Source organism: Meleagris gallopavo, chromosome 4 (assembly GCF_000146605.3).
Source record: "Meleagris gallopavo isolate NT-WF06-2002-E0010 breed Aviagen turkey brand Nicholas breeding stock chromosome 4, Turkey_5.1, whole genome shotgun sequence".
Taxonomy (NCBI): domain Eukaryota; kingdom Metazoa; phylum Chordata; class Aves; order Galliformes; family Phasianidae; genus Meleagris; species Meleagris gallopavo.
In genome coordinates, this window is record NC_015014.2 from 41,021,437 (window position 1) to 41,047,680 (window position 26,244).

The window sequence follows — 26,244 nt, forward strand, 5'->3', positions numbered from 1 at the left end:
CGGAGCTCTGCAGCTTCTGCAGAAGGCAGTTCTTTGCCCGCCGGGAGCGCTGGTTTGCTCGATTTCGGCATCCCCTCACCCTTCGTGAACGAAGGACGCAGAGAGATGCACGGGCACCACAGAGCAGTCCCTCCGGTTGCTCTCTGCAAGAGCAAAGCTCGAAGTAGAGGGGAGATCGTCGTAGGTGCCGCGGCACTGCAGCCTCTGGGCTGTGGGTTGAGCATACACCGTGCCCCCGCCCCCTTACAGATGTTGGTACATTGAAAGAAAACAAGTCTATGTCCTTGTAGGTGCATGAAAATAGGTTATCAAGCTGTGGGAGAAGATTAAAATTAGGGAGAGCCGGCAGCAGGGGGCCACCAGATCCAGGTCGGACACGTGGAAACAGACAGAGCTGCCTGGTCCTCAGCAGACCTCCACGGGTGTTTCACTGGACAGGGAGGGGCAGCCCAGAAAGAGATGTGAAGTTTCACAAGGTCAGATATTTTTAATATCTTTAATAAGAATGCAGAGAGGAGATGAGGATCAGCCCAGAATTTAGCTGCAAAGAAAGGGCATCTGCACCATGAGGGGGCTGCTGACATTTTTCTTACTGCTGGGATGTTCAGTCACATTTGCAATTTAGACTCACAAGGATTCAGAGCCATACCTCACCTCCTCTTTGGCTTGTGACAAGAGTACACAACGGCCACAAAGTCCACTTTTGCTGGTGAAAGTAGTGCACCTCTACAGCTACATGAGAGGAAATTGTAGTGAGGTGGGAATCAGCCTTTTCTAACAATAGAACAAGGAGTAACATCCTCAAGTTGTGCTAGATGAGTTTCAGATTGGATGTTAGGAAGAATTTCTTCAGGAAGAGTGGTGAGGTACTGGAACAGGCTGCCCAGAGAGGTGGTGCTGTCACCATCCCTAGAGGTTTTCCAGAAACATGTAAATGTGGCACTGAGGATATGGTTTGGTGAGGATGGACTGATAATTGAATTAGATGATCTTCCTGGTCTTTTCCAACCTTAATGATTCTCTGTAGAAGGTAACTAAGAAGGTCCAATGAGAAAACCCTGTGGAAGCTAGGGATGACACAAGCATCAACAGAGGAAAATATATATTTGGAAACTTAGTGTTTCTTTCACAAAAAGAGGTTTCATGACAATTTCTGGCATAACAAGAAATACTATTCTGGGAATATATTCATAAATCTGGGAAATAAGAAATTTCCCCCAATATGTTGCATCAGACTACATCCTTGTCAGTATTAGCAACCCTTAGTTAGGAGACAAGTGTGAGTACAAAACCTAGCCACAGAGCAAGCCACAAGATCAGCAAAAGTGACAGTCTTATAGGTGATAAAGTCAACAAATGTGATGGCTTCATCAGATAACTAAACAGATTAATCAGAGGTCCTTTAGGAAAGATTCAACACCTTTAGTATTGCTCAGTAGTCAACCACTTTTTCAAGCAAACACAGTGCTTTCCAAAGAGACAAGTAATTGTTCTGAGGAATGTTTCTCATATTTGGGAAAAATGCAATACATGCAGGGAAGAGAAATACCTCTATGACTCTGCCTCTATGTACCTGTGTACTTCAGAGACAACAATGTGTGAGAGAGCAACTCTGCCTTCACAAATGGAGCCTGACATCTTTTCTGAAACTGCCAAGAGGATATCCAGCGTGATGACATCTATATTGTAGTTAATATTATTCTGATCATGTAAAAAGGGACTTGTTTCACTTAATTTGCATGTTGAGAAAAATGCTGGAGAGATGATGGAAGATCATGAGACATTACTGAAGTCACTGGTCAGCAGTACTGCTATACTTGATCTCGCCTGTTCCAAAAATTCAGCTAACATTATCTGCATCTTGTGCCTGCTCATACATCCTATTCAGGGTTGATTGTGTTCATTTGATCTGCCAGTTTATGCATCCTCATGGCAAGATGTATGCATAGGTGACCGTTTATCTAACAGGTAATATCTTGCAGCTTTCTTTAGGATTGATGTTTTCTTTCTCCACACATCCCTCTCTTCTTGCAGAGAAATCCAGTTTGTTTGTCCAGCTTTGTTCTGTTCTTCATGCTTACCCACAGAAATCCTCTCCGCTTTTGAATCAGTCTCACTGTAATTTCTGCATTCCCAGTAGTTCATCTCACTTCCATTCCTGAAGTCTCAGCCTGGTATGAGACAGAGGTATTTATTGACATGTGATCTCTGCTTCTTGAGAGGATGCTGATTCGTGGTAGTTACTCCTATCTTCTGTAAAAAAAAAAGAAACCTCTAACATCTGTATAGAAAAGATGAAGATAAATGATAAAATAAATAAATGATAAAACAAAACAAAAAGTCCTGCTGATTAATCCAACACTAAACATCACTCAGTACACGCAGTTGCTAAGGGGATACTATTTTAATGTACGGGCTTAGAAATATGACATCTATAATTCATGTTTTAAAAATATTTCTGGTTCCTTTGTAACAGTTTTGCATTCTAAAACAAATGATAATTTGCAAAGCAAAAGTACCCTACAAAGACACCGTGTATGGTAATGAAAGACAGTAATCTGAAAATCTGGAAGGTACGCATTCAGTCTGTATTCAGACAAATGTTACAGTTCACAAGTGTAATTATTTATATGTACAATGTTTCCAGGCTAAGTTCTTGTAAAAGGTTTTATTTAATATAAGAGTTTGTAGTATTTATAGCTCAAGCTGTGATACAAAACTTAATCTGATGAGATAACATGATTTGTTTTACTGCTATGGAATTACCTCAGAGCTATTGAAACTAAGTTACACAGAAACTTAAGGAATTACTTGTTTAGGGGATAAGTATTACTGAATTGTTAATTGATATTTTATTAGTTATCTTTAGCCTCCACAGAACATACTGAACCTCAAAGCAAGACATGATATTTTTCTCAAATTTAGGAGTTTCACTCTACTTATGCTGATACTTTGCTGCATACTATTATGATACAAAAGAAACATTCAGAAAAGCCAACAAAATCTTTGGGCAATTTACAGCACACTTTTTTATTTTTAAATCCCTCGAGTGTTCAGGGTATGTAAATAGTAAGTATAGTGTCAGAAACAGGGATTCTGATGTTTACACTACAGTACTTGTTATCAGACTCATTACACTTTTCTTTCTATAACTTTTATTGCCATAACTTTCTTGCCATTACTTGTAACTGTAGGGGAAAAAAAATTGCTTAACTTCATTTTCTTTGTAACATCACCATTTTTCAAAGCTTTTCACTTCATATTTTCTTATTTGGAAAAATACCTTTTCTTGCTTTTCCTCTTCTGTTTCATACTTCATGCTTACCCACAGAAATCCTCTCCACTTTTGAATCAGTCTCAATGTAATTTCTGCATTCCCAGTAGTTCATTTAACTTCCAACCCTGAAGCCTCATCCTGGGATGATAAGACATCTTTTTTCTTTCTAGAAAGAGATATATGCTTATTTTTTGAGGTTATTATAATCATAAAGAAAAGATGACACATCCAGAAAGCCACTCTCACTGGTACACTCCAATAAACTGGAAGCAGCCCCAAGACAACTTACTGAAGTGACTGAAGCAGAAATCATCCTGTTTTCTCAAGGTTTTTAATGCCCAAAGGATCAAGTTTTGCACTGATTTGCATTCAGCATCCTACTGGATCTTTTTAGATTTTCTTGGAGTGAATAATGAACGAAGCAGCAAACTTCTTAACTCTGAAGTTCCAGTCTGATTGTGTTCCTTCTGAAGCCACTGACTTCACAGGGACAATGGACACATTGTGCCACAAATAGTAGATAGAAAACAAGAGCTTATCTGCATTTTGTAATGTGAAAATTCCAGGTCTTTGTCACTTTTGCAAACTGAGGAGGTGGGAAGTTAACATCATTAAGAATGGCAATGTGGGAATTCTAGGAATAATTAAACCAAAACCCAAATCTGACAATTAATGCCTGCATTTTGTTTAATGCTTGGCATTTTTCTTCAAATCTAGTATCCTTGCAGGACTGAGCATTTGATTGATTAGTTGTGGCTTGACTGATTTAGCTAAGTAGTAGTAAACCCATTTTCTGTGGCAGCACTTTTTGAAATTAATCTCTGCTAATATTTGCTTATTTGGCATTCCATTATATGTACTTATCAGTTTTTACCAATAACAATTACTACAAATTAATAGTAATTAGTTTTCAATTATTGTTTTTAATTATGGATATTTTCAAATACTTTTAGTTTCTTGACGAAGAGGGGAATCTTAGTTTGATGCCATTTTAAGAAAGAATGACAGCAGATCAAATGAAGTGTGAATAATACACAACTAGCACGTAAATTATGCAGGATTACAGTGGATTCTGGCTACTCATTATGCCACTGAGGAGAATGAGCAGGCTTATGGGAAGGACCGAGAGAAAATTAGTTCAAGATATAAACTTAGAGGTATCTAAATATGAAAAGAACAGTAATGCTACAATTAGATTTCATTTTATTTTTGTAATATCTGAAGAAAGAGAACAGGATAAACAGAGAACATTTTGCCCCGTTGCAAGAGATGTATTGAATGGAAATTTTAGAAGTAGAAGTCCTCTTGACAAGTAGTCCCTTGTCTTTGATTGTGGAGACACAGAAGTAGTCTTGAATAAAAACAACTCAGTGAAAACAATTCCAAAGTTGTGATTATTTTCATGGAACAAATTGTCCATAAAGCTCATTTTATAGTTTATTTATTATTATAATTTATATTATAAATTTAATAGATAAATAATATATAAATTTATATATAAATTTATAAATATATTATTATTATATAATTTTAAAATTATAAATTTTATAATGGAAAGTTCTTTTTTCATTGAAGAGAACTGGCTTAGAAGAATCACTATGAAATTATCTAAGTTATTTCATTATTCTGTGATAGCATGAACTTAACTGGTTTCTGACTTACTTTACCATTTATTTGTCCACCTATAGATGGTGGCTTTACATATAGTTTTCACGGGCCACCAATTACAATACTCAACTATCCCTATAGCTGTGAAGATTATTGGAAACAATAATCTTTGCTTTTGTTTGAATTTAAATGCAGATGCTATTCAGAAATAATATTGAATGAAATTCAAGCTATTGCATCAGCAGCAAAACTAATGAAGCTTGGTTTTGCCCAGATTTCTGAGACTTTCTAGAAGCCATTCTCATCTCCTGAACTCTGACATTTCAGATGGATTGCTGTGGCTAACTGGAAGTTACACATAAAACTGCAGGAAAACCAGATATGTTACAGTCAAGTTGTTTACCTTTACTTCTGTTGTCTTGCTAGTTTTTATGTTGCTTAAAACTAAAAGAAAGAGACACTTTAATTGAAACTGGTAGAAGCAGCAACATGTGGGAGTGATGTCATATGATTGCATGATTTTTTTTTTTCCTAAGAAAATCCACCTAGAACTCCCCCCTCCATACTCCTAGTCTTACAGTCCCCTTTGGTTTGTTGTATTGCTCTCAAGAGCTGTTTCTCAGATATACTAGCAGTCTGTAAGTAGTATTTAATTTTGGCAAACTACTGAGTTCAGCATATCTCATATTGGTGCTTGATATGTGTTTGAATATGCTGGTATCAAAGAGGCTACAGCTTTATACTAAGGACAGAAAAAAAATTAGGTCATTTTAGCCTAACACTATGTCATTTGATCTCTGTATAGACTAGTTCTCCTTCTGTAAAACTGAAATAATTATACTCTCACTTATAGAACTTCATATTTGATACAAAAACGACCAAACTAGAAAATGCTTGGGTTTTCAGTTATTCCATCATTATACTGAAGAAACACAACCTACCTTCAATCAAATGAAATTTTAGCTTCAGTTAGGACTAATAAAAGTTTCAATTTTACCTATACTTTGTGAAAAGTACCATATAATCATAACTTCACTATTGCATCTTGAACAGGAACTGTTGAGCACAGCTTGAACAGGTGATTGAACACCTGGTTGAAGGGGTGTGGCTGGCCCAGGGAGCACAGGCAAATTGTTTGCACCTGTGTTCCTCATGCCACCAGAACAGGTGGACCAGGGTGGAGCCACCCCAGGTTAATATAAGGGCCAGCCATGGAAGGGGAAATGTCTCTTGAACCTAAGTTGTTTTTTGGGAAGGAGTAGTTTCTGTACAGCTAGAAAGCCCCTTCACCAGTTGGGTGGTTTCAGCTTTTATTTTTGTATGTGACTATTGGTGTACCTGTGAATACTTAGCCTGGTACTGCTAAGAACCTGACAGAAGAAATTTTGCTTCTTTGTGATTGAGCAGAACACATCTGTGCTCTGTGAGGCACAGTTTCTTTGACTAATTTCTCATTTGATCTTACTCCTTGTGGAGCAAGACTGTACTTTCTCTGAGAACAAGTAGTAAGAATGAAAAGAACAATAATCAGGTCAAAAGTATAACGACCCAAAGTAAAGATAAACTACTTATTTTGATCAGAGAATTGGTTTTAGCTTGCAGGAAGAACAATCATAGGTGATCACAGCTGGCACTACTGGAAGCTCAACTATTTGGTGTATTTTACTACCAAATTTTTAGGGGAGTCTGTTTCATCTCAAGAGTACCTGTATGGTTTCTTAACAATTTAATATTATACTCAGATGCTGTGCACCTGCCTAGCAGTAAAAGTTTAAGTAGTATTTTAATTTTAGATTACTGATATATACTGAGCAAGGCAAAAAAAGAGAAGAGATGCATCTGGAAAATAGAATAGTGTGCTGAGAATAGCTAATCAACAAATGAAGGTTTAGTATTAACAAGTGCAGGCACAGCTCAATTAGGATCACTTACAGCAGCATAAAGATGTACTAAAAGAGGCTGAAGTGTGTTCTGGCTGCCAAAACACCAGCTCTTTGAAGGCCTAGATTGTGCAGGTTAGCAGGTGCTATAAGCCCTGTTGAGTGCAAGTTCATGATATGAGCAATAGCAGGCCACATTCATTGTTTCAAAAAAACAAACAAACAACCAATCCTACATATCCCATTAGGTTCATGTTATTGCTCTAGAGAGCTGCTTTTTGAATGTGCTGAGTGACTTCTAACATCTTTTTCCTCACAAACTACTGAACTGAGCATATCCCGTACTGGAGCTTGCTATGGGCTTGAATAAGCACCTTGCATATGCATCTGGGGTGAAGTAATGAAGTCCCATCATGCATGCTTAGCTGATATGGATCACAAACTGAAAAGCTGTATTTTTTTCTTCTGCTTGTAATCTCATAATGGACAGAAGGTACAGACTATTTCATATGTCAACATTTAAAAAATACACCTCTTAGAACATTCTGGGTATGTTCATTCTACTGAGAACTGATCTGTTTAGTAAGAATCTTGAAAAAATGACATCTGTTGCAAGCTAATTTGAACTTAGAAATTTTTGGCTGTTTGAAGCTAACAATAGATGAACTGTACATATTTGAACTTTTTTCATTGGAATGAGTGATTTTTAAGATGACAGAGCTGGGCAAAATAATTATTTTAAATAATTAATTTGCATGTTCATTACATAATTAGAATGCCAAGTACCTTTGAAAGTTAAAGTCCTTAAGGAGAATATAATCAGTCTATGGATATCAACTTGTACTAGAATCAGATTTCAGCTTTTGCTCCTGATATATGAAATCAGTTTTTTTTTAATATTATCACAACACAGCAGCATTGGAACAGACTGCTAAGCAATGCAGTCAGAGAAGATTGTGATTTCTGAGTTGCTTTGTTTGTGAAAGGAATTTGTATTGCTGCCACTTTATCTTTTATTAGAATTTAACCTGATACAGAAGGACTAATCCTGTTCATTGTTCTTAAGAGGGGAAAGCAAAACTAATACATTCAAGTTATTTAAGAAGATAATGGCAAGAATGAAATCCGTGGTACAATTATGACCTCTAAAGGGAAAAGGCCTGACTTCAGTCCTGTACAAGGAGACATTTGTCAGCAAATTCATCTGGATTTCTTATACCCAGAAAATGAGTCAGTCTCATAGAAGCTAAATTTTTAGGGCAAGCTTCTTGGCAAGCCTGTTTTGGCAGATGAATCTGTAACTGCCTTAGCAGGATTTGTTACAGATGCAGATTCTCAGTTAACCCTTCGCAACTCCAATGGAAGTAGCAGTAAGGATCTGCCAATAAAGCTCTCTTGCTAACTCTAACCCTATTTTTAATTTCTTTTCCTTTTCAGTGATTCCCCTTTTGCAACAGTTAGCCTATTAACATATGTACTTTAGCATACATGGACAAGATGGAGCTACTGAATTCAGCTTCTGTGACATTTCAAAGGGCAGAAATTAACGTATTAACATATCATGGCAAATCCCCTTGTTCACTGTGCCGCAATTCTTACTTAAACTGACAGTATTTTCTAGTCTTTTTTTCCTGCTTCTATTATCAAATGTTGATAGTGAGTTAATCAGACATTTTCCTTACTAGCATCATTACCAACACTATCTTCTCATTTATGTGGAGAGCAGGTTGAAGTGATTACTGACAGGTCATTTAATTTTCCATCTCCAAAAACCTGTCATTCTTTCCAGCTCATTTTGTTAAGATTTAGAACCAGTTGGTTAGCTGATGTTAAGAATATATGCCTGCTTTGCTCATCAGGCTAAATTATTCAAAGTTGAGTTCTGTCTTGGTAGGCAGGTTTCCCAAGTCTATAAAGCCACTAAAAAAAGTAGCTAATATATCCCACTTCCTTTCTCAGCAATTGCGGTGTGCATTAAAAACTTCATTAGAAGTAATTAGTTGTAATATCTATCTTTTTATATGTCCAGCCTAAAGACTTATTTATAAGGCTAGCTTACTGTTAGTAATCATCACCTATCTCAAGGAAACTGCTATAGCTTGAAAACTTAAGACTACTACAAGAGTTTTTATTAGCAGTATTTGAATTAAGTATTTTGTTGGCATTGTAATATCAGTTTCATCATAACTAAGTTTTGATTTTCTGGTTTTCAGTTATGACAAAATATGCAGCAATAACCTAAATGTGAAAATTAAGGGCTTTCATTCATAAGACATCTATGCTGGATCATTACATGTGATTTTTTAATCACTATCCATTTCAATTATGTTGGTTATATCTATAGCTGATGTGATTGATTAATTTTAGCTGTGATTTGCTACAAGGTCTACTGAACATACATTGTTCTCTAAAGTTGAAATTCTACCCCATGGATATGATTTGTGTAATTTCCCATACAACCTTGATTGTGTTTATGAACAGATGTATTGCTTTTAATTTTATTTGCATACATAAGGACAATAAGCCATCATATAAAATTATCTTATACTTTTGATGTAGTCTAAGGCATTGACTAAACACTATGGATAGCTCACAACCCATGCTGAATTTATGAACTTACCTGAATTAGTACTGATGATGCTGTTGTGTTCAATTTCATAGCAGCAATTAGTAATATTTATATCACTATACAATTAATGAATATACAGATGTTAAAGTATAACAGAGAGCTTAGTTATGATATTATTACACCAAAGCAGGAAACAGAAATGATAAATACACTCACCCATAACCTGGGCTCACATGGAAAACTCCAGCAGAGTAGATCTCCAGAAGATATCCTTCCCCACTGGTGGTCAGCTCTTAAATGGGTCTAGGAGAGGTGGAGCCAGGCTCCACCCCTTCCAACGGCACAGGTGAAGGCAATTCACCGGTGGCTGACTCATTGCTCGTCTCAGGTGATTAATCAGATGTTCAGGCCATGATTCAGCAGTCCCCATACACACTGTTATTTCTTAGCTGCACAGGTTCTTTGCATTTATTTTTTGAACAAACTTGCAATTTCATTAGTGCAAGTGGAGAACCAACATTTGACTCTGATTCCTATGGCATCCTCCTATTTACACCTGAGCAGCTGAACTACAGTATAACATTGTAAGAAGTCAATACTAAGCACTTGAAATTGTATTTATTATTTCTTTAAGAGATGAGGAAACTATATAGAGCCATTAGTAAGGAATGGCATTTCCAAAGTTACGTTATGAATATTTGAATAATGCAACATCAAAGAAGGGAGGAAAATACATAATGACACCTCAGTGGTATTAAATGTAGGAGTTTATTATAAACTGCAGTAGCTATGGCATTGTATCCACATATCATTCGTTAAAAAGACTCATTTTGCTTTTGTTTATTCAATCTGAGCCATTGATAACTACTCAATGTTCAGCATTTCATATGAAATAAATCAGTGCTTTTCATCTGGTTAATGGAATAAAGCAGTGTTTGAAGAAAAAAAAGCCCTTTTTATTAGGATTTTGTAACAAATTTAGCTGACGTGATAAGAAAGTAATAGAGGCATAAAGTAGCTTGTCCCTTCATCTTTAAGGGTGTAATTCAGGGTTACAGCTAGCATATCTGAATGGTAGAGTTATTACTACTTCTTAATTCTTCTATAGAGAGATTTTGTTCTATATCTCTACTGACCAAGAAATTGTTTGTGGACTGAATCCACCTTAGATAGTCTCTGGTGAACAGTTATCTGTCTAATAAAGAAAGTAGGTATGATACCACTTGAAAGGACCACAAATTTAACTGTCTTACTTCATTATTACTAAATGATTGTGATTTTATGGGAAAATAAATAATCTGAAAGCAATCCTGATGTTTTTCACTCTTCAAATGATGTAGAATATATTGAGCAAATATATATATTTTTTTTTACAAGATTTGCTTAGTTTTATTTTCTGCTTTTGGTCAAAAATATTACATCTTTATGATTTATTTTGCGAATGTCAGTACAGAGAAAAGTGATAGGGAGATCGATAGCTTTTTTTTTTCTTCCTCTTACTGATTGATTTTCTCTTTGAAATAAATTAGTACCCATCTTTTCCATGTCTGTTTTTGTTAACAAAAATGTTCACTGAATCAGGAGCTAAGGTTTTGCTATTGTTTACTAATATCCTAATCCTTAATTTGATGTATATCTGCAGCATAGTTCACACAAAACAAGTGTCAGGCTTAGTTCATTCCATGTGTGTCTTCTGCACTGTTAGTAATCTGTTTGTCAATACTGCTTCTGTGTCAGGAATTACTAAGAAAGCTCACTATGTTGCACTGAGTTCCTTTTTCTAGAGACTAGGGGAACATGACAGTTAGCAATATTTAGGAACTGTAAAGGGGAGAAACACGAAAACAACCTAAGTGGGAGTAGTATTTTGAATGATTGATTCATATGATGCTTTAGCACCACTACAAACACTCATATTCGGCTGATGCATATACTTTAAATGGTTACAAGTATATTGAGAGTTGCAGAAAATTAAGTATAGTCGATGTCATGGTATTTATTACAGTTTTGCTTACAGTTAGCTTTTTAAATCTGTAATGAGATTTGCTAATATGAAAATTCCTTTCAAAATTTTATTGTCACCCTTTCAGTAATTACTGGAATGATTTTCAGTTCTCCCATTGTCATTTTTTTACTTGAAGACAGTTAAAATTTCTATGTGCAGTAGTGGGGGGAAAAATATATATTTACTCATTTATTCTGGAATTTAGAAGCCCTCATTAAGTATAATTCTTGCTTCCAATCTAGGTAATTCTGTACACAATGTCAATGTTTGATGGAATCACTGTGCCCCAGAACCGGGACTAAAATGAGTGGCACTTATTGAAGAAAGTTTAAACCTTTTCTTCCATCACCTTCTTCCTCATACGGTTTTTGCAGATGTGGCAATTGCTGTGCATAAGGAGCACTCTTGCCATGCAGTACAGAAAGGCTGATTGGAAAAAGCTTGGAGAATAGTCAGGGCAAAACTGGTACATCTTCCTTGTACACTGACACATCAGGGATGAGCCCAGAGATTAACTGTGCCTTATTTGTCTGTGCAGGAGACAACCTAGATTAAGATGACAGCTTTGGGATGCTGTAAACATATTTTTTTTTTCCAGCAGTGTTGGGCAAGATCTCATGCTTCTTGGTGAAAATATACACTTGAAAAAAAGTCAGTTTTACTAACTGAGTCGCTACCTACTTAATACCTCTGTGCTCTGTAACTTAGTTCAGATTAACCTGTGTTTGCATGACCATGTTGAGAGTATGTGTGCTACTGCCTTTAATGAGCATGCAGTGTGTGCTTTACTTGCACAATTCATTTATTTCAGAGACAAGTTGGAGGAAGCAGCCCAGAAAATATGTTGTCATTGAAGCACAAGGTGAGCTTCAGTGTAGCGGAAGCAAAACTTATAATGAAGAGGATAATATGTATTTCCAGTCTGATGGAGAGAAAAAAAAGAATACATAACATACTGTCTGCAGTAGGTAATAGAACAGATGGGGAAAGGAAGGAACTTCAATATTTTTGTGCGTTTGGCTCCCCTCAAATTCCACTCAAAAGTGAAAGAATTTATGCAAAGAAAAACAAAACAAAACAAAACAAAAACACACACACACACAAAAAAAAAAACAGAAACCCACAGTGCAACTGAGTTTTGGATGTATACTTAAACTAGTAAACAGAGGAGAGCCACAGGGTTTTGCAGAGCAGCGGGTAGGCAAACCATTTGTTGAAGACTTGGGTGGAATAAGAGTTGTGGTAAAGAAGGTGAGAAGAGAACTGAGCTCCTTGCTTCATGCACTGGAAATTGATTAAACAGTGTGGGGGCAAGTTTGATAAAGAAAATGGGGGCATCTATTTCTTCTGTGCTTTCTTTTCACCACAACATCTTTTGTTATCAAACACTGACCTCTGAATCTGTCATGCTCTTCTTCCTGTTGTACGGGTTTCAGTTATTTTGCCTACATTTTTAAATTCCTGTCTCCCTCTGCCTCTTGTTCTTGATGTTCTCTTGGTCATCTAATTTAATTAGAAACTGATATTTTCTTTTTTTTCTTCCACTTATTTCATAAGTTGTCAATTTCTCCTCTATAACAGATGAATTTTAAAATTTTTATTAGCTTTTCTACTGATCTTTATTTCCAAAGTGGGAAATTGCTCACCTTTCTTTTCCTTCCCTCGCTGGCTTCTTGAAAATATGTTTATGGAGACATATTTCAGGGGTGACTTGTGTTTTTTTTTCTCCTGCGTAATCCTTAAAGGGCAACCGTAGCTTCCAAATTGTCATTTTGGAGATGCAGCAAAAAAATGCACAAGATCTCCTTTGACAGTGGCATGACTACACTATGCTGATTATAGTGTATAGAGAATAGTAAATGATATTTGAAAACACATTTTGGATGTTAGACAGCCTAAGCATTAATAAGAGATATTTATACCAGATAACTATTGTATTTAGACATTTCTGAGATCCTGAAAAGAAGAGAAAATGGGTGGATGACTTGGGGAAAAAGACTTAGCTGTCTCAAGTGACATGAACAGCAAAATCAGGGAGACGAATGTGGAATAGATATATATTTAATCAATATTGGTTTTTTTTTTTATTTCTTATTCCCTATATGTTAATAGACTTGTATTTCCCACCAGGCCTCTGGGGAAAATTTTAAAGTAAATAGCATAAATCTAAAATTCAGCTTAGATCAAATGTCCTACGATGCTTAAGAATCTTTAAGCCTTAATTTTAGTGTAAATTGTATTACAAGAAGCATTGTTTTCAGTGGTAGGAGTGTTAGTATATTTCTCTTAAATTGCTTTTTGTGTAATAAAGTGTATGTTGCTATAGGTACCTCCTAACATTAATACTTTGAGGTCATAGGTATATTACTAAATGGACCGCACCAGTGCACTTTTATTTTCAGTCTATTTGCAGAACAGATGCAGTCTTGAATGACAGCTTTTAGTTATAAGAGTCCACGAAGACAAATAACTTGTATTACCTTCTTATTTTTTCAATCCTGTTATCAAGGGTATAAAGTTTTGTTCTCTGGTGAATACAGTTGTCACATAATAATTAGCTGTCAGGAAAAAATCACTATATTTCTTAAACACGGTACTATTTCATCCATCTTGTGAAATGCTGAGTTCCTTCTGATACCTTCCAGAATTTGTAACTGTCTGCAAAGCAGACATAAGCCAATGTAATTCAATAATGTCCAGGTAGCAGAGACTTTGAGAGAAGGGTATCCATGTCAGGTGCTTGTCTGTGAGAAGAATCAGCAAATACTCCAATCTTGTCAGGTTAGTGTTGTTATTGAAACTGCTGCCCAGGTGGGGTACTTATATGTATAAAAAGATGGGGTAAGCAGGTAGAGGTAGTAGTGGAAGGAGCCTGGGAGGTAAGAAAAGTGATATGGATGGATATGTGCGTGTGCTTGAAATATGAAAGGTGGGAAATTTTTTCCAAAATCTTTGCGGGTTGGTTGCAAGATAGGATAGCAATGCTTCCTTGTTTTAGAGAGTGCCATAACGTGTACCTCATAAGGGAAGATGGGAATTTGCCAACAGAAACTGAATACTTTCTGTTGGTAAGTTCAACTACTGTCTCTCATGAGCTCCTTGGTCTTGTGAAGGTCTTGTGTCTGAGATTGTATGAACACAAGGCAGCGTAGAGGTCAGAAGGTGGAATTAATAGCAGAAGGAAAGGGGAAAAACAGCAAAGCCTGTTTATGCAGTCTGAGGCTGACTCTGGTGCTCGAGCATGGTGCACTGAGTACATTTAGTGGCAGGAGGTCTCACGTGTTTTTGACAGTGCATTTGGGCTATGTTCAGAGCTGTACTTGTGCTTTGTAGGGTTTTTTGTCACTTACCTGGAAGGGGTTTGGAACGAGGTGATCTTTTTAAGCTTATTTTCTTCCTCTGCATATGTATGTTCTGTACAACCTTAAGAATGCTAGTACAGTACAGAAAATGGATATTCTTCATGATGATACAACGCGTTAACAACTAAAGCAAAAGAGCCAGTGACATCCTGAGATGTCTCTCAATGGGCAGCAGAGAATGTTTTAAAAATGAAATGAACAATGAAGTTAGAAATAAATATTTTTGAGAAGTAAAAAACAACAGAAATATTTTATGTAATATTTTATATTTTATAAATGAAGCAGTAACTCCAGAGAACCTAATACAAATTCTGCCTTGTTTACAGCTACAAGATTGCTATTTCAGGAAGACTGCTCTGCACTTGTTGTCATGTGGAATGGTGCAATGTGTTTGGTGTGAGAGAAAAAATACATTGTTAAAACCAATGAACTGTGTGTTTTAAAAGTTGACTCAGTCATGGGAGAGTTGATGTTAGGATTTCTGAGATTTGTTAGCTGACAGAGAACTGGAAAATCTTGAACTTTCAGCCTGATGCTAAAAGTCAGTATATATGGTGGTGGTGAGTCAATGAGAAAGGTGAGCAATTTAAGAAATGAAACTCTAAACAAGCAAAAAAATGTGTAGACTGTAAAACATTGTTATTGTTGACCTAAATTCTTACGACATAAATATAGGAAGAGAATTTCTTTAACAAGCAAGATGTGCTTAACAAGAGGATTTGCTGGGGGAAAAATAGTAACTCTTCAAGGATAATGGAATATTGCTTATAATTCTGTGAAGACTACAAATACACAAGGGCAAGAGGAATGTGTAGGATACAGACATTAGCCAGAATGGGAATTCAAACTGTGGGATCATGTTTAAAGGAAACATAGAGGTCTTTAGGCAGATTGCAGCATATATGTTTGGAAAAGAGAGAGTAATCTGTCCCATTCTGATGTAAACTTTTATTTGGTCAGATGACTAGTAAAACAGGACTGTTCTTCTGGCTTACAGTTGTTTCTGAGCTGTTTCAGCATGCTCTTAATGATAAAAGGATTGTTATTTCCTTTTTAAACCTTTTTTTTTTTTTTTTAACCTTTTAACTGAACACACAAATCCCTTAAGTCTAGGGTTAGGGGAGGAGTTTGGTGTTTTTTTTCTTCCACTCTTCCATGTTGTCATATGTACTTTCTTCAGATCCCTGGTGGAAATTTACTTCTCCCAGAAATCTCTGCAGAATGCTGCCATTTGGTATTGTAGGAGTTAATAAGAGTTGGTGTCCTCAGTGCTCTGGGCTGTACCTGAAGGGTAGCATTACTGCTGTTGGACACAGGTGTGGAGAGGGGGTGACTTTTCACTTGTGAGCAGGCAGAGCAGAGAAGAAGGTCTTCTGGATAAGTCCTGCTACAGAGATGGGCTACTAAAAGGTTTTATCGTATTGCTGGGGTTGTGTGCAAGATGGGAATCCCCTGAAGAGCCATGCTGTGCTGGAATCTGATGAAGTGAGCCAGCAGCTACTAGGTGGGGTGTGAGGATGGACTCATCAAAAGGTAAATCTATTTTCTAATTTTGCTTGCTATTGAGGAGGTGGAAAAGCTGGTATGCATAAGCATGGTTAAGGAATGGATATCAGTACTGGTCTTATTGCCAAGATGAGCCATAATGTACTTTGATAACATTTAATGAAGCAGAATCTGGACTGCGTGCTTTTCCTTCTAACATCTGACTTCAGTTGGTTTGCACTGCAGTCAGGGAATGCCTGTGGCAATTGTATGATAAGCCTTTAATAATTTGCTTTCTTATTTAAGCTTTTGTTGCCCTGGAGAAGCAAGGTTGTTGCTCTTCTGTGTGTACTGAGGTATCTGATTCTCTTGTCTCTCTAAAATGGGTGGAGGGTCTCCTCTCTGCAGCTGGACAAGCGTTTTGTTGGTGAGCAACATGTGAGCAACAACTTGCACTGGAGTCCAAACTGAGTAGTGTTCTGGAATTCTAGATCTCATAAGTAGCGTGTCTTTTACATGATACCTATTTCTCCTACCCAAACAACACTGAGCAAGTGCAGTTATTCATGCAGATGAAAAGGCCAGGTGCAGCTTCTTTGGTTTCCTCCTGAGACGCTGAGAGCTCAGCTGGGCCAGCTCCTAAATCAATAATAAAAAAAACAGAGTAATGAGAACATCTTTGAACTGATGCCTTAAGTGCAAGGAACCAGTCTGCTGCTGGTGATTGCAAATTGAAGGAGAAATTCCAGTCTGTTTAAAATGTGTTTACATCTTAATTATGCCTAGGAATAAATGTTCTTTAGATACTTCAGGGACTATTTAAGTATGAGCTTCAGAGTGCAATTCCTTTAGTGTCATGCTGCTTTGGTAGTATAAATAATCTTAAAAGCAGTATTGCTCTCAGTGTGTCACACCAGATATATGCAGGGCTGGGTGATGAGCTCAGCCCGAGACTGAGGTCATCCCAGGAGCTGGAGCACAGCGGTCCCTTGGGTGTCTTTCATCTGTCCAGTTCTGTTCAATGTCAGAGCCAGTGTTTTGGCTGTGGTTGCAGTTCTCACGCACGTTACTTTTGTTCTGAGCCTTCACGTGTTTGTTTTCCTCAGGGAAGAGTTTCCCTTGCTAATTTATATGCCGAGCAACCATGACAGTATTGCAGTGTAACATCCAGTTTCACTAATTCAGGCTGGCATGCCATCTGTAGTATCTAAAGGTCAGTTCAAGTGCTGCTTGTAATTCTATGGTTTCTTAATAAGCAGTGTAATACTGTTATGCCGATTCTTGTTTCCTGATAGCAGTAGCAGCAAGCCAAGTCCTGCAAATAAAGCCACATAAATATATCTTTTACCTGAAATAAATCCTTATGTGTTTCAGGTCAGGAGCTGTTTCTGCACTTCTTGTCATTCCATTTCATTGCTCTGATTTGATTAATTTTGCTTGATAATGTATGCAGTGCTTTGCAGATCCACTTGTCTCACCATAGCAGTTAACAGCGGCCCCTTGTGATATGAGGAAAGGCTTCTGACATTCAGAATTTCTGTGTATGCAGCACTGATTAAATTCAGCTACTGCTGAATGGAAGTATGAATGCTGGAAGGCGGCTCTGCTTGCTACATGTGAGGTTGCCAGCAGTGCTAAGATAACAGCATTAGTCAGAGTGAACAGTAGAAGGAAAGAAAGAAGGGAAAACCTGAGAAATCTTTTTTGCTGTGGTGCCGGGCACCTGGCAGCTCCCTTGCTGGGCTGTGCTCTACAGAACAACCTAGAAGTAAAGCAAAATGCTTTAAGAGAGGAAAGAACTGGGCTTTTAGAGAGACAGAATGTTATCTAGTCCCCAAATCAACTTTGTTAACCCATTATTGTTCTGAAGTGGTTCAGAAGGCAGCAACTGGCCAGCAGTGAGTAAGCTGGTGGCCAACCGCATAGCTGGCATCTTGTCTGGAACTGAACACCAGACAATGTTGGAAGGGTTCTGCTCCTCTTGTTTTAGTGACCTAGTAGTGTACTTTGAAGGTGGTATGTTTAGTGGTGGTGAGGCCTAACTTACAAAGGATGATGTTGCAGAAGTGTTTGATCTACCAAGAGTAATAGATATTTCTCCACATGCTATGAGCATATCTGTGTCTCGGGCTGATTGAGAGGCTTGTGAAATGCTCTGGAGGAAGCTCCAGCTATAGACTATTGGTATTATGGTTGCCAGTGTTTCCCAAAGCTGTGGTGTTAACACAGCATTGCATTGCCTTGTGTTGTTCTTGGATACTTATCTGGATATGTCAGCCCTTTCCTTTTCACAAATATAGAGCTGAAATAGAAAAGCATTGATGAGTAAAATCTTGTTGAGTCCCAAATGTATCTATTGTAATAGGCAGTTGTTATTAGTTGAATTGAAAAAATGTCTAGCTTTGTAAATTCTAATGAAAAGATAGTCCACTGTTTCTTGTCTCATTTTTACTGTATAGTAATCCAAGTGAATAGAAAATCATATTAGAAGGCTACAGCATTAACTTTTAACATTCCCTGAAAGTGAATAGAATGTAATTCAGTTGCATTTTATGCATACTTATAGTCTATATGCACTAAGAATTCTCTGCTACTAACTTCAGGGTGTAGATCTCAGTATCATCTTCACTTTTTTTTTTACTCTTTGTGATGAAGCATAAGTAAGGTTAGCTGAATGAGAGGCAGGACGATAATGGTTAATACCTGAAGTACTAATAGATTTTAAATTACAACTAACATTTTGCTGCCCTTCTAAGATTTGAAACAGCAAATTAAAACCATTCAAGAGTTCTCTTGTGGCAGTGACTTCTTTAAAGCCCTGTTCCTAGCACAGAAAACAGTTTCTTCAGTATTGTGTTACCTTAGAAGAATGTAGAAGAATTGTCACTGTAGGAAACAGTTAACAGTATCACCACATAGTAATGAAGTGAAAAAGCAATTTCAGGAATAGGACAGTAAAGGTAAGTTCTCCTTGGTTGAGACACTAAACAGAAAATTCCATTTAGTACAGCTGTGGGGAAGTTATTTTATCTTGCAAAATAAATGTTTAGAGGAGAGGAGAAAAAAAAAAACATCTTTGGTCAAGTAAATCCTTAGTTCATCTTAAGAGAAAAACAACTGTTTATTTCATTTAACAAATCAGAGGAAACAGAATTGAAATAATTCACAGAAATGGGGAAAAGGCACTAGCACAGCTCTCTTGCACCTTTAATCAGTATTCCATGCTGTTTAAACTATTGTCCTTCAGGTGGGAAACGTTGATGAAAACACTGCTTTGCACGAAGGACTCCTATTTCCATTTTTCTCTTTCACAGTCTTGTTGTAGCATTTTTATTTATTTATTTTTTTTTCCAGAATCAACTCATCTGAATCATCATTCCAGAATCAAATCTGGTTATCTTTGAGTACTAATACTAGCAGCATTTTTTTTTTTTTTACTTATCATGAATTGCTGTTGCTGTCCTACAGCTATCTGAATAAAAGCAGAAATGTGCAGCTTTTGTCCCCTGATGCTGACTAAGTTTTTTCACTGCAGTGTCTGTGCAAGATTTGCTTTCATAATAGGTTCAACTGAACAGTTTGGATGAGCATTCTGTTAATGGCCATGTTGGCAAGTGTTCCTTTGTCCCTTACCTGTAGGAGCAAGAAAAGCATGAAAGGGTTGTACAGAGAATCTATGAATGCCCAGACTGGCACTGCTTGATTCAATTCAGCTGTCCTGTTACAAGCAGAAGATCAGACTGTGTGACCAGCTCAGTATTCTTGTTTCCTGGTGCTCAGTAGCAGAAATCTCTTTGTTACCATCTCATTTTTGCCTTTATACACAAATGGTCTTGATTTGATTCAGTAAAGCAGAAGGATTTACTGCTCCTAAAACAGTGGAGCAGGTTTATCTTTGTGATCCAGGCTGACAGAAGCAAAGATCATACTATAGAATCCTTTGTGTTGAAAAGGAACATTAAAGGTCATCTAGTCCAACTCCCCTGCAATAAACAGGGACATCCACAGCTAGATCAGGTTGCTCAGAGTCTGATCCAGCCTGGCCTTCAGGACAGGGCATCCACCATTTTTTTTGGGAAACCTGTTTCAGCGCTTCACTACCCTACTGTGTGTATGACATCAACAAAAAAAAACACTTCTTTTTTTCTCACATCCATTCTAAGTGTTCCCTCTTTTAATTTGAAACCATATTCTCTTGTCCTGTCACATCAGATACTGCTCAAGAGTCTGTCCTTTTCTATCTTATAGACCCTCTTTAAATAAGGAAAGATTGCTATCAGATCTGCCTGGTGCCTTCTCTTCTCGAGGCTGAACAGCTCCTCTTTCAGCCTGTCCATGTAGGGGAGATGTTCCACCCTTTGGATCATTTTTGTGGCCCTCCTCTGAATGCCTTCCAGCAGATTCGTGTCTCATCAGTTTTGAGGACTCTACATCTGGACACAGTTTCCAGGTGAGGACTCACAAGTACAGAGAAGAGGAATAGAATCACTTTGCTAGACCTGCTGGCCACTCTTCTTTTGATGCAGCACAGGATCTATTGGCTTTCTGTTAGGACTGTGAGAGCACATTGCTGGCTCATGTCCAGCTTGCCATCCACCAGTACCTCCAAGTCCTTTTTAGCTGGTCTATGCTCAATCCTCAACTCCCAGTTTATAATGATTAGTGGGGGCTGCTGCAACCCAGTTGCAAGACCTTGCACTTGGCTTGACATCAGCGTCTCTTTGCTTGTCCACTGACACAGGCTACCAAAAAACAGGCACTAGGCTGTTCAGGCAGGATTTTCTCTTGGTGAAGCCATGCTAGTTGTCTCACATCACCTCTCTGTCTTCTGTATGCTTTAGCATAGCTTCCAGGAGGATCTTCTCCATCATCTTTCATGGCACAGAGGTGAAGCTGACAGGTCATCAGTTCCCTGGGTTATCCTTTCTATCTTTCCCAAAAATGGGTGAGACACTGCCTTTCTTCCAGTCACCTTGAACTTCTGACTGCTGTGACTTTTCAAATTATGACAAGAGTGACCTGGTGACTACATCAACCAATTCTCTCAGGATTCTGGGACTCATCTCATTGGGACTCATCTCATCGGGACCCATAAATTTGAGGATGTTCAGTTCTTCAGGTGGCCATGAACCTGATTTTTTGCTCTCAGAGGGAGGGAAGTTTTTCACCCTGCCTCCACCTTTCCACAGTCCTCTCTTTTTTAATGACAAGGGATTCAATTTGCCTAATCTCTGAGACAATTAGGTTGTTGATTTGACTAGCTATTCTACATGACAAAGCCTAATTAAGATTATTATAGAAGTTATTTGACTTCATCCTTGTACAGTTGTTTCCAGACATGAGCAGAAGTGTTCAAAATAGCCTCTTTATATATTGCGTCATTTTTCTCCAACTCTGTACAGACAGATAGAAATTATGTGGTGCATGCTGTCCTTAAGACTCTCTGTAAGGTGGTTGTGAGAGATTACCCAAGTTGGATAGTTGTGTTTTCTGGTGTGTGTGTGTGTGTGTGTGTTGTTTTGTTTTGTTTTGTTTTTTTTTAAATTAAACTCATGACTCTTTTCTATATAGGGTCTTTAAATTGTCTGATTTTTATTAAAGAAGTTTCTGGTACAGCAATTAAAAATGAATACAGGGGAAGATATTTCTGCATTTTTCCTCAAGAAAGCTGATTAGTTTTAGCCAACAAAAAGATAAACCCTTAAAGCTGCTTAAGATAATGTGCTTTACTACAGAAATAGGGAAATATTCCCTGGCATTCAAGGTGTAGCATAGCTAGTACTTTTTCCCTGCGAGAGGAGTGCATTGGTAGTGTCTGAACTGAATGGCAGCCTCTTATGCAAGATCTTTTCTGCACTTGTTTAACAGTATGTGTGAACACTATTGTTTTCTGAGAACAGAAATTCAGTCCTTACTACTGTGTGCCTGTGCTATGTGGCTCAGGCTGGAGGAACTGGGACTTCTGCAAAGTGGCTGTGGGCAGTTTAGCAGAGTTATGGGAGCAGGATTTACGAACCTTGGCTAGAACGGAGGTATTGGAGGGAAATGAATTGCAGTCCTTGTGAAACTGAGGAGACTTAAATTTGAGTCTGCTCACTGCTTCATAATATTAAATCCTGGTAATGGGATTTTTTGGGGTGGCCAATCAGAAAATTGTAGCAGTAGTATAGTGATAGGTATTTATCCTAATAGCTCTGTTAAAAGGAAGCTATTTTCCTTACAGGGAAGGATATCAGGGGCAGCCCAGAAAGATTAACTACTGCCCAAGTAAGTTGGGACTTCAATTTGAGAAGTGCAGCTCCAGAATGTAGCTGTTGGAAAAGCTTGCTTGCTGAGCAAGAATTACCCAACTGATTCAAAAGAAACCTTGGGGATACACATTTAAATGTCAAAACAAAGGTGAGGCCTACTAAGAGATTTTGAAATTATTGTTAGAATATACTTCCTTGGACTTAAATGGGAACTCAGCTGTACTTTTCTTTCTGTAACTGTCTTCCTTTGACTCTCAAAACTTCTCACATTTTCCTTTTGTGCATGACTGGCTCTGTATTTTTTTTTTTTTAATTTGTTTGTTTGTTTTGAATTTTGCTCCTGCTATTATTTTCTTGCTTCTGCTGTTATTTTGGATACAAAACGGATCATTCAACTTTCACTTTCCTTGTTGCCCCAGGCTTTCTGCCTTCTTCTGCAGGATCTCTCAGGGTGGATGACCAGTGAAGGATGTGACTTAAACACTTGAAGACTCAGGCAAAATAAACATTCCTTCCACCCTTGTGTTTCTGAACCGTTACACTGAGTTTTTGCAGGTGAGACCTATGAAATTTCAAAGGGATAGAGTAGGGTTTGGTTTTAAAACAAAGAAATCTTAATACATAAAGCCTCGCTGCACTCATATCACTAATTATGATTTCAGCCATTTTCTTAGAGATCTGAAGTCTTTTTCCCTTAGTGAAACTCAAAGCAGAAGGTCCTGTTATCTTTATGGCCATCAGATGATGTTCATGGTTTGAATTAGACACATTTGAAGTCTTATGTTGGAAGTGACTCTGTGCTTAAAGTTATCCAGAAAAATATGAATTTAGAAAGCCAAAGCTTTCTGATGCAATGCGGTCTTTCCTTCTATGTTTCTTTAAAGTTAAATGCAAACTCTGAGAGGGATTTCAAATTGATGCTCTGGGGATTATGAGAATGAATCATACCATCATTAATTGGGCCTGTCGGTGCTCTTTCTTACTGTGAAAGCTTTTTCTCCAAACATACAAGAAAATATGAAGAAACGGAGAAGTGATTTGCAGAAAAAATAAAGGCCTTTCATGAAATATGGTTCAGCTTTGGTGGTAACTCATTAAGCAAAGCCTCTTGCTATAATGTTCATAACCCATGTTCTTACTGACAGTCTTAATTCCTATATGATTGCTACAAAAGCCAAATTGTTTTTTTTTTTCTGTGCAGAGGTTTATTAAATTTGTGGTGATTATAATACTTTCAGATCAGTCTGGATTAGATATAGCAAATGGGAACCCTGGAGTTTGGACTCAGTGATCTCTAGAGGTCCTTTCCAACGCTTACAATTCTGTGAATCTGTGATCCTGGCTGTGAAAAGAGCAACACTGTCAAAAATGATGGCTATTTCAGTGTGTTTGGATGAATGGATCTTCATGTTTTTTTATGAGGGCTTGTAGTAGCTAGAAATCCTAAAAGTTGGCAACAGATGGAAAGTAATGGAGGAACGTAATTCTCGACTGTTTGCCCCTTGTGTGTGAAGTGCAGAGCTTGGCTGAGAAGCACAAAGATTCTGTGTGGAGATCTAGACTATTTCAGCTAGGAAATGATTTAACATTGTTTTTGGCTTAAGTTGATTAGATTTGTATCTCTTCCTACAGTGCAGGAATTTTCTGTGGGGCAATGTGGGACAGCACTTGCTGCAGAGCAGAGGCTGGAGGACAGTCAATTCCATTTTAGTATGAAATACTAAATTCCATTTTAGTGTGGAATATCCTTGGAAGAGGGACTTGAATCTTATCCTCCCTGATAGAAGTCTTACAGGATTGTCTGTTTCATTTGTTTCTGGTTTTATTTTTTACCTCATACTGTTAACAGGTAGAATTTATGTTCGTTCTCTGCTCCAAGGCAAAAATATAATGCTTTCTACAGTCCAAATAAAATACAAATTGGACAGAACAGTACTAACTTATACCCAAATCTTGTCAATGAAACCTTAAATTCTATAAGCTTATATGTGTTTTTAATAAAATAAGTAGGAGAATATGGTAGTAGTTTCTTATTCCCCTGTACAAGAAAGACTTAACTGGAGAGTCCAGCATAGAGTCAGTAAGATCATCAAGGGTCTGGAAACTTTTGTGTGAGGAGATGCTGAGAGAGCTGGTGTTTTTCAACATGGAAAAGAGAATGCAGGATATTCTTTTAAGACTTTTTACTATGGACATGCCAACTCCTTAAAAGTTGCAAGATGATTTTATTTATATTTTCCTGCCCAAACAAACAAACAAAAACAAAAAACAAACAAACAAAAAACCTGAAGTGAGCTTGTCTTAAGTTGTTATAAGATAGAAGTCTTGGGTTCCTGCAGAATCACAAAACATTTGAGGTTGGAAACAACCTCTAGAGATCATCTAGTCCAACCTTTGCATTTATCTAGTCTGTATTTCATTGGTTTGTCTGTGAACTTGTAAACTAACAGAAACTTTGTCTAGTAGTTTCTCAAGAGAAAGTGTGAACTTTGTATAGTGTAATGGTGAACAGTCTGGAAGAGGCAATTTCTGTTTCTAGAGAATAGATTCTTTTTGTGAGTACTCAGGTACTGCAAGTATGTTCAAGACTGTGCTTATATATCCTGGACTCATCTTCTATGAGTATTACAGATGTTCCTTGTACCATTTGACACGTAGGGAATACAAAGATCCTGTAGTAAAAATCATTCTGGAGTTCTAATTTATTAAATGACAGCTGATCTGTATTTGGCACTTGCACAAATATTAATATATTGCATAAGAGCTTATTTTGCAGAGATGTAGATTTCCCACACACAATCATAAAACCTTTGAAGTTGCAACTTACTCCATTGCTTCAAAGTGTGCTATGCCACTGATTTTTTTCTTTTTTCTTTTTTTTTCCCCCCTTCCCTGTAATCAGCTCATGGCAAGAAAACAGACTGCATCTGGCAACAGATTCCCTTCTTGGGAGAACAGAGCTAGAGTGAACTTGAAGCATTAAATAGCAGCTATTTAAAGAAAGAAACCAGTGGCAGTAAATGCACACTGGGTACAGGGAAGAAGAGGAATTGATGAACCCATTATACATACAGCTGTATTCTGTCATCCCATGGATGCTAACTGGTGGAGATTGTTTTATTGTAGCTTGGACTCCTAGACTTAAGTAAAATTTCTTGTGTGGTGGTGTAGTATTATTTGGGAAATCAGGTTTAGTTGTGCTTACTGGACTTGAGTTGGCTGATAATAGCTCCTGGCACGTCTATAAAGTGAGCATTTGTTTAATGTGGTCTTAATTTAAACACCAGCTGCTAAGCTGTTGTGGAGTTGAAACTGCCTGTTGCTTCTGTGACTGATATATGATGCTATTTTTTTTTTTTTCACTGTGAGGTACAAAACTGTGTGCTGCTTAACAGCACTGGCCTTGCAGAGAGGAAAAAAGAGTATTATGACACTTTTCTATGCAAGGTTTTTCTGTTTTGGTTTATTTTTGGCAAGAAAGTTTGGAGCTGTTTGCAGTGTAATGAGACAGTTCCCTCAATACTGATAAACTATGGTTAAGAAAGTGTTGGTTCCTGTCCTTTGTACCTCTTAATTTCTAAAAACTCTTTTCCAATATTTATGCTCTAAACCATTAGCTTAAGAAAAGTTATGTAAGGTTTTCATCTTTATTCGAGTCATAAGAAAGAATGCAAGTCTGTGTACTGTTTTCATCTTACTGACTCCAGAGGTTCCATTTCTACCAAGGGCCAGATAATAAGTAATCTTGAACAGAACTGCCACATAACTTATCATCCATTTCTTCTTGAACTACAAAGTTTAAGCAGT

The 26,244-nt window shown here is 37.4% G+C and overlaps 1 long non-coding RNA gene across 1 annotated transcript; it reads right to left on the reverse strand.

Moving 5' to 3' along the window:
- Positions 1-215: 215 nt before the first annotated feature.
- LOC104910741 lies at positions 216-9,620 on the reverse strand. The gene is made up of 3 exons (XR_793377.2): positions 9,551-9,620; positions 3,284-3,443; positions 216-2,253 (listed from the first exon to the last, which is right to left on the reverse strand). It is a non-coding gene; the product is annotated as an uncharacterized LOC104910741 (long non-coding RNA).
- Between the last annotated feature and the right edge of the window lie 16,624 nt (positions 9,621-26,244).